Below are 13,257 nucleotides of genomic sequence, written 5' to 3'. Positions count from 1 at the left end.
CAAACCTTTAAAATTACTTGCGACTCCATTAAATTTCCCGACTCGAAAATTAAATTCGTTTAATAATTAATTAAAATACATTTAAATAATATTTAAATACGAAATAAATTCTAAAAATCATAAAATGCTTTATAAATATAATAAAATATGTTTATAATTATTAGTCTACCCTCCTTAAAAGAAGTTTCGTCCCGAAACTTGGGTTCGGAAATCAAAATTTAAACTCAAAACTTGAGACTTTATGAGACTTCTAATGCGTTCACTTGCAAAAAATTTAAGTTGTTGTACTCTTTACATGAGAAACAGGACAATAATGAGTGCAAATTCCATCGAAAGCACTAAATTGAGCATAAAATATGGGAAAACAAGGTAAAAAGCGTGAAATTCTACCGCACTCTACCCCCCTTAAAAGACACGAGTTACGACCCCGTAACTCAACTAACCTCTGGAAAAATCTCGGGATATTTCTTTCTCATTTCTTCCTCGGCTTCCCAAGTTGCTTCCTCGGATTCTTGATTAGACCACAACACTTTGAAAATTTTCACATCCTTAGTACGTGTACTACGCACTTTACTATCCAGGATTTTGACAGGTCTTTCCTCGAAAGTTAAACTTTGGTCTAATTCTATGGTTTCCGGTTGCAACACAAGCGTCTTATCCGGAACATACTTTCTCAACTGAGATATGTGAAACACATTATGCACTCTATGCAAGTCCATATGCAAGGCTAGTCTATAGGCTACCTTTCCAATTCGTTCTAAGATTTCGTATAGGCCTATGTACTTAGGGCTTAACTTCCCTTTCTTTCCAAATATCATAACACCTTTCATTGGTGACACTTTGAGCAACACCTTATCACCTACGTTGAACTCTTCATTTCTACGTTTCAAGTCTGCATAACTCTTTTGGCGATCCTGCGCCGCTTGAATTTTCGATTGGATCGTTCGGATTTGGTTCATGGTGTCCTCTATCATTTGAGGTCCCAACACTACCATTTCACTTATGTCATTTCAACAAAGTGGATTTCTACATTTCCGTCCATACAGGGCCTCAAATGATGCCATTCCAAATCTAGCATCGTAGCTATTGTTGTATGAAAGCTCAATCAAATCCAGGCTATCTTCCCAACCTCCTTAGAAATCGATGACGCATGCTCGAAGCATGTCCTCAAGTGTGTGAATGGTTCTCTCAGTTTGTCCATCTGTGGCTGGATGGAATGCTGCACTCATTTTCAATGTCGTACCAAAGTTCTTCTGCACACTTTTCCAGAAGTTCGAAAGAAACCTTGAATCCCTATCTGATACGATATCCTTAGGAACTCCATGTAATCTCACAACATTCTTAATGTAAGCTTTGGCAAGTTGTTCCCTGTTCCAGGTTTCCTTCATTGGTATAAACACTGCCGACTTGGTCAACCTATCTACCACGACTCAAATTGTATCATTTCTGGTTTTCGACTTGGGAAAACAAGTGACAAAGTCCATTGAAATACAGTCCCATTTCCAACTCGGAATCTCCAAAGGTTGGATCTTTCCTTGAGGTATCCTATGTTCTATCTTGACTTTCTGGCAAGTCAGGCATCTAGCCACAAATTCAGCCACTTCATTCTTCATTCTTGGCCACCAATAAATCTTCTTCAAATCCTTATACAACTTGTCACCACCCGGGTGCACAGAGTATGACGTATTGTGCCCTTCTCTCATCAATTTCTCCTTCAATTCACCACACTTTTGAGGCACGTACCACTTGCCTTTGTACCTCAAACTTCCATCATCATGGATCTTGAAATCTAATTCCTTTTCTTGCGAAATCTTCTCCTTGATTCTCTCCAACTTTACATCACCAGCCTGATTCTCCTTAATCTCATCAAATATTGACGGTTGGATGGTTAAGGCATTCATCATTCCCCCAAGACATTTACCACTCACTATTTCAAGGTTCAATCGCTGCATGTCCCTACACAGCTCGTTAGCAACTACTAACGCATTCACACCATGGCTTGATTTCCTACTCAAGGCATCCGCAACTACATTGGCTTTTACTTCATGGTATTGAATGTCCAGATCATAATCCTTGATTAACTCCAACCAACTTCGTTGGCGCATATTCAAATCCTTCTGTGTGAAAATGTACTTCAAACTCTTATGATCCGTGAATATCCTACATTTCACACCATATAGATAGTGTCTCCATATCTTCAATGCAAATACTATGGCGGCTAGCTCTAAATCATGGGTAGGGTAATTGGATTCATATGGTTTTAACTGCCTCGATGCATACGAAATCACTTTCCCGTTCTGCATCAATACACACCCTAAGCCATTCTTAGAGGCATCACTATATACATCATAGGTACCACCACTAGTAGAAAAAACCTCAAGTACTTTGAACAAAGTGCTTGGGTTTTAGAGAAACCCCAAGCACTTAATTGAACCCAAAAAAAAATTCTTAGTAAATGCTTGGGGTTTTCTATTCACCCAAGCACAAAGTTGTAAATTTACAAGTGCTTGGGGTTTACTATTCACCCCAAGCACTAAACCTTCCCCTTTACAGTTTTTTCACTTAGGTTAATTCAATTTACATTGCCAAAAATTCCCTCCACTGCCAAAATTTTATTCCCCGCCTAACGCAAACCTTCGCCTTCTTGCTTCCTTCTTCCCGTTGCACCGCCGTGCTTGGGGTTGCTGCTTGCTCCGTTCTTGGCTCTCTATTCTTCGCTGCTTGCTCTGTTCTTGGCTCCGTTCTTGGATCCGTTCTTGGCTCCGTTCATTGTTTCATTCATTCCTCCGTTCAATTGCTCCGTCCTTGGCTCCGTTCTCGGCTTTGTTCTTCGCTCCGTTCTCCTTTCTTGCCTTCGCCGTTCTTGCACTGTCATTTTCTTGCACCTTCGTCGCTCGTGCACCGCCGTCGCTCCTGCAACGCCGTTCTTCTTGCACCGCCACCGCCGTCGCTTATGCTTTGTTCTTCGAGGTTTTGCTCTGTTTGACTGCTTGCAGGCCCTGCACTGCCGTACTTTTTTTTTATTATTATTTTAATTTTTTTGTGAATTATTTTGTGATTATTTTGTGAAATATTTTGTGAATTATTTTGTGAATATTTTGTGAATTATTTTGTGAATTATTTTTTGAATATTTTGCGAATTATTTGTGAATTATTTTGTGAACTATTTTTTGAATATTTTGTGAATTTTGTTGTGAATTATTTTGTGATTATTTTGTGAAATATTTTGTGAATTATTTTGTGAATATTTTGTGAATTATTTTGTGAATTATTTTTTGAATATTTTGTGAATTATTTTGTGAATATTTTGTGAATTATTTTGTGAACTATTTTGTGAATATTTTGTGAATTATTTTATGAATTATTTTGTGAATATTTTGTGAATTATTTTGTGAATTATTTGCTAATTAATGTGCTTATATTCATGATTGATTTTGTAGCGATACGATTCAACTTGGAGCTAGTGAGGAGTGTAGCGATCGAAATTAATAGCTTGCTTTGATATTGGTATGTATTTGTAATATTTCATTCTTTCTCTTTGTATTTAGTCTAGGTATAATATTTGAATGTACGTGGTATTGTTAGTTATTTGATGGAAATGTTCTAGTTAAGTTGTTATATATAATAGAAGTTAATGCATGATCATCATTACATATGCCTAGATACCTGTTCAAGACTTACTCATTAGGAGTAAGTCTTGAATAGTCCCCGGTTGGGACTGTTCTTAGACGTTTAATCTCACTTAGGCGGTGAATGTATGTCTTCTTTTTTATTGTATGGAAAATTTTGGGCGTTAACGGTGCATAACTTGACCAAAGTAGATGAGAATGAGTATTAGAAACCTAATATTAACTATATTTAATATTTAAAGGGCTTATAATAGGGGTTTAGTTTCATTAGTTGAGAGTTGGAAGCGAAAATGACCATTATAGTCAAAATATGTCCTATTACGGTAAAACGAACTTAAAATTTGCATAACTTGACCAAAGTAGATGAGAATGCATCTTAGCAACCTAATACTAACTATATAAACGTGTAAGAGATTCAAAATACTTATTTAGGTTCATTAGTTAAGAGTTGGGACCGAAATCGACCATTATAGTCAAAATATGTCCTATAACGGTCAAACGAGCCTTAAATGTGCATAACTTGACCAAAGTAGATGAGAATGAGTCTTAGAAACCTAATACTAAGTATATAAACTTGTAAAAGGTTCAAAATACTTATTTAGGTTCATTAGTTAAGAGTTGGGACCGAAAACGACCATTATTGTCAAAATATGTCCTATAACGATCAAATGAGCCTTAAATGTGCATAACTTGACCAAAGTAGATGAAAATGAGTATTAACAACCTAATATTAAGTATATAAACGTGTAAAAGGTTCAAAATACTTATTTAGGTTCATTAGTTAAGAGTTGGGACCGAAAAAGACCATTATAGTCAAAAAAATGTCCTATAACGGTCAAACGAGCCTTAAATGTGCATAACTTGACCAAAGTAGATGAGAATGAGTCTTAGCAACCTAACAATAAGTATATAAACGTGTAAAAGGTTCAAAATACTTATTTAGGCTCATTAGTTAAGAGTTGGGACCGAAAACGACCATTATAGTAGAAATTTGTCCTATAACGATCAAACGAGCCTTAAATGTGCATAACTTGACCAAAGTAGTTGAGAATGAGTCTTAGCAACCTAATATTAAGTATATAAACGTGTAAAAGGTTCAAAATACTTATTTAGGTTCACTAGTTAAGAGTTGGGACCGAAAAAGAACATTATAGTCAAAATATGTCCTATAACGGTCAAACGGACCTTAAATGTGCATAACTTGACCAAAGTAGATGAGAATGAAATTTAGAAACCTAATACTACGTATATTAAACGTGTAATAGGTTCAGAATACCTATTTAGGATCATTAGTTAAGAGTTGGGAGCGAAAACGACAATTATAGTAAAAATATGTCCTATTACGGTCAAACGAGCCAAAAATTTGCATAACTTGACCAAAGTAGATGGGGATGAGTCTTAGCAACCTAATACTAAGTTTATAAACATGTAAAAGGTTCAAAATACTTATTTAGGTTCATTAGTTAAGAGTTGGGACCGAAAAAGACCATTATAGTCAAAATATGTCCTATAACGGTCAAACGGACCTTAAATGTTCATAACTTGACCAAAGTAGATGGAAATGAGTTTTAGAAACCTAATACTACGTATATTAAATGTGTAAAAGGTTCAAAATACCTATTTAGGATCATTAGTTAAGAGTTGGGAGCGAAAACGACCATTATAGTAAAAATATGTCCTATTACGGTCAAACGAGCCTAAAATTTGCATAACTTGACCAAAGTAGATGAGGATGAGTCTTAGCAACCTAATAATAAGTTTATAAACATGTAAAAGGTTCAAAATACTTATTTAGGTTCATTAGTTAAGAGTTGGGACCAAAAACGACCATTATAGTCAAAATATGTCCTATAACGGTCAAACGGACCTTAAATGTGCATAAATTGACCAAAGTAGATGAGAATGAGTCTTAGAAACATAATACCAACTATATATAATATGTAAAGGGCTTATAGGTATTTAGGTTCATTAGTTGAGAGTTGGGAGCGAAAATGACCATTATAGTCAAAATATGTCCTATTACGGTAAAACGAACTTAAAATTTGCATAACTCGACCAAAGTAGATGAGAATGCGTCTTAGCAACCTAATACTAAGTATATAAACGTGTAAGAGGTTAAAAATACTTATTTAGGTTCATTAGTTAAGAGTTGGGACCGAAAACGACCATTATAATCAAAATATGTCCTATAACGGTCAAACGAGTCTTAAATGTGCATAACTTGACCAAAGTAGATGAGAATGAGTCCTAGAAACCTAATACTAAGTATATAAACGTGTAAAAGGTTCAAAAATACTTATTTAGGTTCATTAGTTAAGAGTTGGGACCGAAAACGACCATTATAGTCAAAATATGTCCTGTAACGATCAAACGAGCCTTAAATGTGCATAACTTGACCAAAGTAGATGAGAATGAGTCTTAGCATCCTAATATTAAGTATATAAACGTGTAAAAGGTTCAAAATACTTATTTAGGTTCATTAGTTAAGAGTTGGGACCGAAAAAGACCATTATAGTCAAAATATGTCCTATAACGGTCAAACGGACCTTAAATGTGCATAACTTGACCAAAGTAGATGAGAATGAGTTTTAGAAACCTAATACTACGTATATTAAACGTGTAAAAGGTTCAGAATACCTGTTTAGCATCATTAGTTAAGAGTTGGGAGCGAAAACGACCATTATAGTAAAAATATGTCCTATTACGGTCAAACGAGCCTAAAATTTGCATAACTTGACCAAAGTAGATGAGGATGAGTCTTAGCAACCTAATACTAAGTTTATAAACATGTAAAAGGTTCAAAATACTTATTTAGGTTCATTAGATAAGAGTTGGGACCAAAAACGACCATTATAGTCAAAATATGTCCTATAACGGTCAAACGGACCTTAAATGTGCATAACTTGACCAAAGTAGATGAGAATGAGTCTTAGAAACCTATTAATAACTATATTTAATATGTAAAGGGCTTATAATAGGTAATTAGGTTCATTAGTTGAGAGTTGGGAGCGAAAATGACCATTATAGTCAAAATATGTCCTATTACGGTCAAACGAACCTAAAATTTGCATAACTTGACCAAAGTAGATGAGAATGCGTCTTAGAAACCTAATACTAAGTATATAAACGTGTAAGAGGTTCAAAATACTTATTTAGGTTCCGTAGTTAAGAGTTGGGACCGAAAACGACCATTTAAGTAAAATTGTTCATATAACTCAATTATTGTTTTAAAATAATGTTTATATTATATTTTACAATTTTCATTTCTCTTACTAATTTATTGCGTGTTTTTTTGTTGGATTTGATTATAGGAATTCATGAACAAACCAAGGGAGCGTTCCTTCACGACTGATGAAATAAAATGTGTTCGAGACAAGTTGGCACGATTTATTACTAATGAATGTCTTTGATTGTTCTCTTTAATTTTTTAGCATTATTATGAATCTAATATTGTAGTTTGCTACCTTTTTCCATTAACAATTTAGATACAATATGTTTTATCCCGTTGTTTGATGTTTATTTTGATTTTTTTTCACTTGTGTTTTTGAATGGTGTATGGATGAACCAAGGGCATGTTTATTGGTGTATAGTATATACGTTGTGGTTGAATGAGGTTGTTTGGTGTAGGTACAGGTTTTATATCTATAACATATTGTGCTAAAGTGGTACGGGCTTAACAAAATTTACAAAAAAAAATAAAAAAATAATGTGCTTGGGGTTTTTTTTATAAAAATACCCCCAAGCACTTGATAGTAGCAGATTTTGTTTAAAAATATTGTTAATATCAAGTGCTTGGGTGTTTTGGAAAACCCCAAGCACTTCACAAGTCAAGTGCTTGGGGATTTCCTAAAACCCCAAGCACTTAACATGTCAAGTGCTTGGGGTTTTCCTTAAATCCCAATTTAAGTGCTTGGGGTTTTTCGTAAACCCCAAGCACTTGACATGTTAAGTGCTTGGGTTCAACCCCAAGCACTTGAAATATTACAAAGTGCTTCACCCTCAAGTGATGGGGGCGTAATCACCAGCACTTGATGGCATTTTACCCCAAGCACTTGAGGTTTTTTCTACTAGTGCTCTCATCTGGCAAAGTTAACACTGGCGCGATTGTCAATCGCGTCTTCAAAGCTTGGAATGCCTCCTCACACTGGTCATTCCACTCAAATTTCGCTTCCTTCATCATCAAAGTTGTCATTGGCTTGGCTATCCTAGAGAAGTCTTGCACAAATCGTCTATAGTAACCAGCTTATCCCAGAAAACTTCGAATTTCAGTCACATTCTTGGGTGTATAGGCCATCCACTAACAGCTTTGATCTTAGCAGGGTCTACTGCCACTCCTTCTTTAGACACAAAATGTCCAAAAAATGCAACCTTTTCCAACCAAAATTCACACTTTGAGAACTTGGCATAAAACTGGTTATCTCTCAGCGTACTCAACACAGATCTTAAGTGCTCAGTGTGATCCTCTTCACTCTTCGAATACACTAGGATGTCATCTATGAAAACCACTACAAACTTGTCCAAGAAATCATGGAACACACGGTCCATTAAGTCCATAAATATTGCAGGTGCATTGGTTAACCTACAAGGCATAATGGTGAACTCATAATGTCCGTATCTAGCCTTGAATGCGATCTTTGGTATATCGTGATCAGCGATTCTCAATTGATGGTAACCTGAGCGCAAATCGATCTTTGAAAAGATTCATGCTCCTTTCAGTTAGTCAAATAGGTCATCTATCCTAGGTAAAGGATACTTATTCTTGATCGTGACTTTATTGAGCTCCCTGTAGTCTATACAGAGCCTCACACTTCCATCCTTCTTTTTTCACAAACAAGACTGGTGCTCCCCAAGGCGATGCACTTGGCCTAATGTAACCTTTCTCTAACAGATCCTCCAATTGGCCTTTCAACTCATTCATTTCTGCTGGAGCCATTCGATATGGTGCTTTCTAGATAGGCGCGGTTCCAGGCACTAAGTCTATGGTGAAGTCAATAGGTCGATTGGGAGGCATCCCCGGGATCTCTTCCGGAAACACATAGAGGAATTCATTCACTACCGCAATGTCCTCAGGTTGATCTTTGGTCAAATGCTCTAGGTTTCTCACATTGCATAAGAATACTGGGTTCCCTTTACTGACTAGCTTCACAAGTTCCATTGCCGTGATAATCCCTATGTTCTTAGGTTTACCAAAACGACGATACGACACTACTTTGCCTAAGCTAGACGTCAAGTGAACCTTCTGCTTCTCACAATCTATTTTGGCTTTGAACATGGCCAACCAGTCCATCCCTAGAATCATCTCTAGCTCTCCTAACTCAAACTCGATTAGGTTAGATAGGAATACGGTCTTGGCTATGGTCAAAGGCACATCCCTATGGATTTTGGTACACTTTACTATGCTACCAGTAGGTATGACTACAAGTACCTCAATTGTTTCAGGCTCTTTCAAACCTAATTTTCCCAAAACTTCTACTGAGATAAAAGAATATGTTGCATTAGAATCAAATAGTACTTTAACTAAAACGGAGTTAATAGAAAAAGTACCAGCTATGACGTCAGAGGAAGTTTCTGCTTCTTGCCTAGATATCACATTCAGCTTCCCTTGTGCAACTCCTTTGTTATAGCCACCTCCATTGGCGTTTCCATTGTTGTTTCGATTCCCATTCGGCTGTTGGTTTCCTCGAGGCTTTCCATGGTTCTGGTGATTGCCATTGCTATTGTTACGACCTTGGTAACCCCTTTGGTTTCCACCTCCATTTCCTCCATTTCGGTTCTGGTTATTCCGGTTATTTTTCTGGTAGTTACCTTGGTTAGGCTTTCCATTCTTAGAATAGCATTCGTACTCTCTATGGTATAACTTCTGACATAACCTACAGGTCACTAGGTTTCCGTCACAGTCCTTTCCAGGGTGATTCATGTTACAGCGCCTACAGTCGTAAGTCCTTACTCCATTCCTTCCAGACTGGTTTCCAACACTTTGGTTGTTGCGATTTCCACCATTGTTACCTCTAAACTGGAAATTCCCATTCCCTTTGTTCTTCTTAAAACTCCCTTGATTCTGTTGGTTTCTCCCCTGATTCGAGTTCCCAACATGCTTTCTTTTCTCAGCACCTCCAATCTTCCTTTGTTGTAACCTATACAGGTGAGCAGCTTTTCCGTACAGGGTGTCTAATGAGGTAAAAGTCTCTCCAGACAGCAACAACTGTAAGTCCATGGTCAATCCATTCTCAAACCTTTGAGCTCTAAGATCTTCCGTTGCCACCACTTCAGGTGCAACCCTAGACAGCTCTATAAACTTGGAATAGTACTCTGTTACTGACAAACCCTCCATTTTGAGTTCGATGAACTCCTGCGCCTTTTGCTTCTTCAGGTAAAGTGGGTAAAACTTGTTCCTCAACGCGGTTTTAAACATTTCCCACCCAAAGTTAGGTGTGGCTCTAAAGGAATTCTCACATCGTTGCCACCATAAATCAGCTTCGCCTCTAAGGTAATACACAACACTGTTTACTCTAAGGTCTTCGGGGCAATTCACAGTTAGGATAAGCTTATCAAATTCTCTCAACCAGTTTTCAAGTACACTTGGTTCTATCTCCCCGTGGTACAGTGGAGGCTTGCTTTGAGTTATTTTCTAAAACATTTCCCTAGCCGGATCATGCACTGGGTTGGCTCTAGTATTAGCTAGGTCTCGAACTAGCTCAAACTCTAACCTCTTCAGAAATTTCCTAGTTAGCCATACCCCTTCTCCTGAATAGAATAAAAGACTAGCTTTAATATTGGTTGGACACGACATCACTAAGGCACTAGTTCGACAATGAACCCACTCACAACAAGAACACAAATTAAACGCGTCCTAGTGGAAGTTGGCGCCAACTTTGAGCCTTCTTTCCTGCTTATTCGAAGCATGTAATTTAGATGGTTGCTAAATTGACCACCTTACACATAAAGTTTCATTGAAGAAATAACAATTAATCCCTTTGCGATACCCACAAAAATTTTAATCGAGATTTGAACTCAAGAGATAACAAAAAGAAATTCGATGCTTTTATTAATACTTCAATGATAAAGTCTTACATCCATAAATAACATTGCTTTTATTTCTCCAAATCATAACTGAACTAATAGCCATAAATAGTAGCTTTGCCCCTTTATTAATCAATAAAATAAATAACTAAGGATTACATTTCTTTAAAGACTAATGTCATCACGACGATCATCTCTTTCTTTGTATTGTTCAGGAGTAAAGTCCTGATCATTAGGATCATCCAAGTCTTCTTCATGATCCAAATCTTCATCCATAGCCTCATCATCCTGTTGTGGCACACTATCAACCACATTATCTTCTTCAAGTTCAGCCTCGGATCCACTAGATATCTCAATTGTTGGTTCGGGAACTACAGGGTTAGGATTTTCAATTTCAACCACCTCACCATCATCCTCCTCAATATCAGTAGCTTGCTCATCATGTATCATGCCATCTTCACCATCACTTTCTTCTCCTCCATAGCTCATACCTAGACCCGCAGAGTATTTTCCATCCTCATAACTATTTTCAGCAACCTCTAAGATAGTAGTGAGAACCTAAGTATCATACTTCCATCTACCATCTCCAGTCTCATATTTGTACCAATTAGGGGTACCATCATTATAGTGCATGTCACTGAACCTGTTCTTAAGGTCTATGTAAGGGTTCTTATGGGGAAAACAATGAATAACCATACTAGCCATCATATCCTTATGCCTAAGATGTGGCATATCCTTGGTTGAAGCAAAATAGTAGCAAGCAAACACAATCTTCTGAACATACATATGAGGAGTCTCGTTATCCAGTTTCTCTAGGCATCCTAGACTTGAGAACTTAGAAGGTAGCATCTTAAATCCTGAAAATTCATAACTAAAAATTCTTACTAACGCGTTCCCAAAGAAATTCCAACCCAAAAGGATACAATAAATAGTTCGTGGAGCCATACAATTTCAATTCACAAGTATATGCTCAACATGAATTATGATGCAAATAATCACATAAAGCAAGATAAAACATGGTCAAAACATATACATGGCAATTAATAACTCACATAATTACATGAAATGCATACTTAAACTAATATTCCCTTCTTAATCTACCCATTCCTCACTTGGAAGTAATATTAATTTTCGAAATTAATTAAGAAATAACTCCTAACTTAGTTGAAATTATTAAAATTAAAATCGAAAATTAATAAGAATTATCAATTAATTAAAGTAATAAATTCGGATATTTAATAAAATAAATAAATAATATCCGGAAAAAAAATAGAGAAATTCGAATTAAATTCGAAAATTTCGAATAAATAAAAAAGATTCGGATTAAATTAATTAAATTAAATAATAATCCCAAACTTTTCAACTTATTTCAAACGACTCAAAATAATTGGTATTTGACCTTTAAAATATTGAGTACTCAAAATAATACGTTTAGACTTTAGGAAAATAATATTTAAAAATCCTAAAGTTCCGCAAATACCACTTTGTAGTATGGATTACTACAAAGAAGCATTAGTCTCTGATTACCACTTTGTAGTATTACTTACTACAAAGAAGGAATGAAACTAAGCTCTAGTATACCACTTTGTAACACCCTAATAATTCCTTGCTTTTATAAAACTATTTTCCAACTTAAAATAAAGGAATTACTAAAGTATTACCGCCACCGTGATAACAATTAAGGCTAGTACCAGAATTACGCAGCGGTATTTAATGATAACTAACTTTCAAATCAACATAAATAATAATTATTGAGGCCTCCTACAAGTTGGAACCATAACGGCCCAAAACCAAAGTATTAAAAATCTAACAACTCAAAACATGATTAAAGTATAATTTAAATCACGCAGGTAATACGAGATTAAAATATTAAAATAGTTTCCAAAAGCACAAAAGAATGCAACTCTCAACCATCCCAAGCTACATGATTTCGATCGTACTTTGTTCTATCAACCTGCTAAATTAATCTACTCCCCAACAATGCAAGTGCAATGATGGATCATCATAGGGTTATTAAAGCGAAGGCCATGACCAAAAGACATAAAGCACGTAGTAAGAAAAAGCTGAGTACTTACAAGGCTAGAGTGAAATAAAACTATAAACATGCATCACTCGCTAAAGTGCTAATCCACATGCAAAAGCCATTTAATAAATAACAACAATTCATGAATACAAGACTCGACTCTTGACTCGACTCTTGACTCACAATTTAATTAGAATATGCTTCGAACGGGCCAAAGTAAGTTTCCATGAAAAGGAAGGGTGTTGGGAGCCCACCAAACACCATAATAAATAATATAATGAATATCGGACCATACCGAGTGTCGGGCCATACCGACGGAATTCCAGCGCATAAATTAAATGAAACAACGTCTTGTATCATTAGTAGAAGATCGAGTTTTCCGGCAAGTCTCCCCCCATTGTTCATACTCGAGGTATATACGTTCCAAGAGTTTTGAAGCTTGTTCTGGTTGCCCTTTACGTTTATTAATATTTTATAAATAATGAACTCGAGACTCAAACCAACATACATACATACATACAAATAATAAACGACAACCAAAACAATCTCATTTTAATCCTTTAGGACTTGTGATCAACAAATCAA

At 36.0% G+C, this 13,257-nt stretch overlaps 1 long non-coding RNA gene across 1 annotated transcript; it reads left to right on the top strand.

The window, feature by feature from the left end:
* Window positions 1–2,544: 2,544 nt before the first annotated feature.
* LOC130464440 (uncharacterized) lies at window positions 2,545–7,208 on the top strand. The gene is made up of 3 exons (XR_008924854.1): window positions 2,545–2,970; window positions 3,441–3,507; window positions 6,941–7,208. It is a non-coding gene; the product is annotated as an uncharacterized lncRNA (long non-coding RNA).
* The last annotated feature ends 6,049 nt before the right edge of the window (window positions 7,209–13,257 follow it).

Source organism: Spinacia oleracea, chromosome 6 (genome assembly GCF_020520425.1).
Source record: "Spinacia oleracea cultivar Varoflay chromosome 6, BTI_SOV_V1, whole genome shotgun sequence".
In the NCBI taxonomy this organism is placed as follows: Eukaryota; Viridiplantae; Streptophyta; class Magnoliopsida; order Caryophyllales; family Amaranthaceae; genus Spinacia; species Spinacia oleracea.
This window is presented reverse-complemented; position numbering and strand designations above follow the sequence as displayed.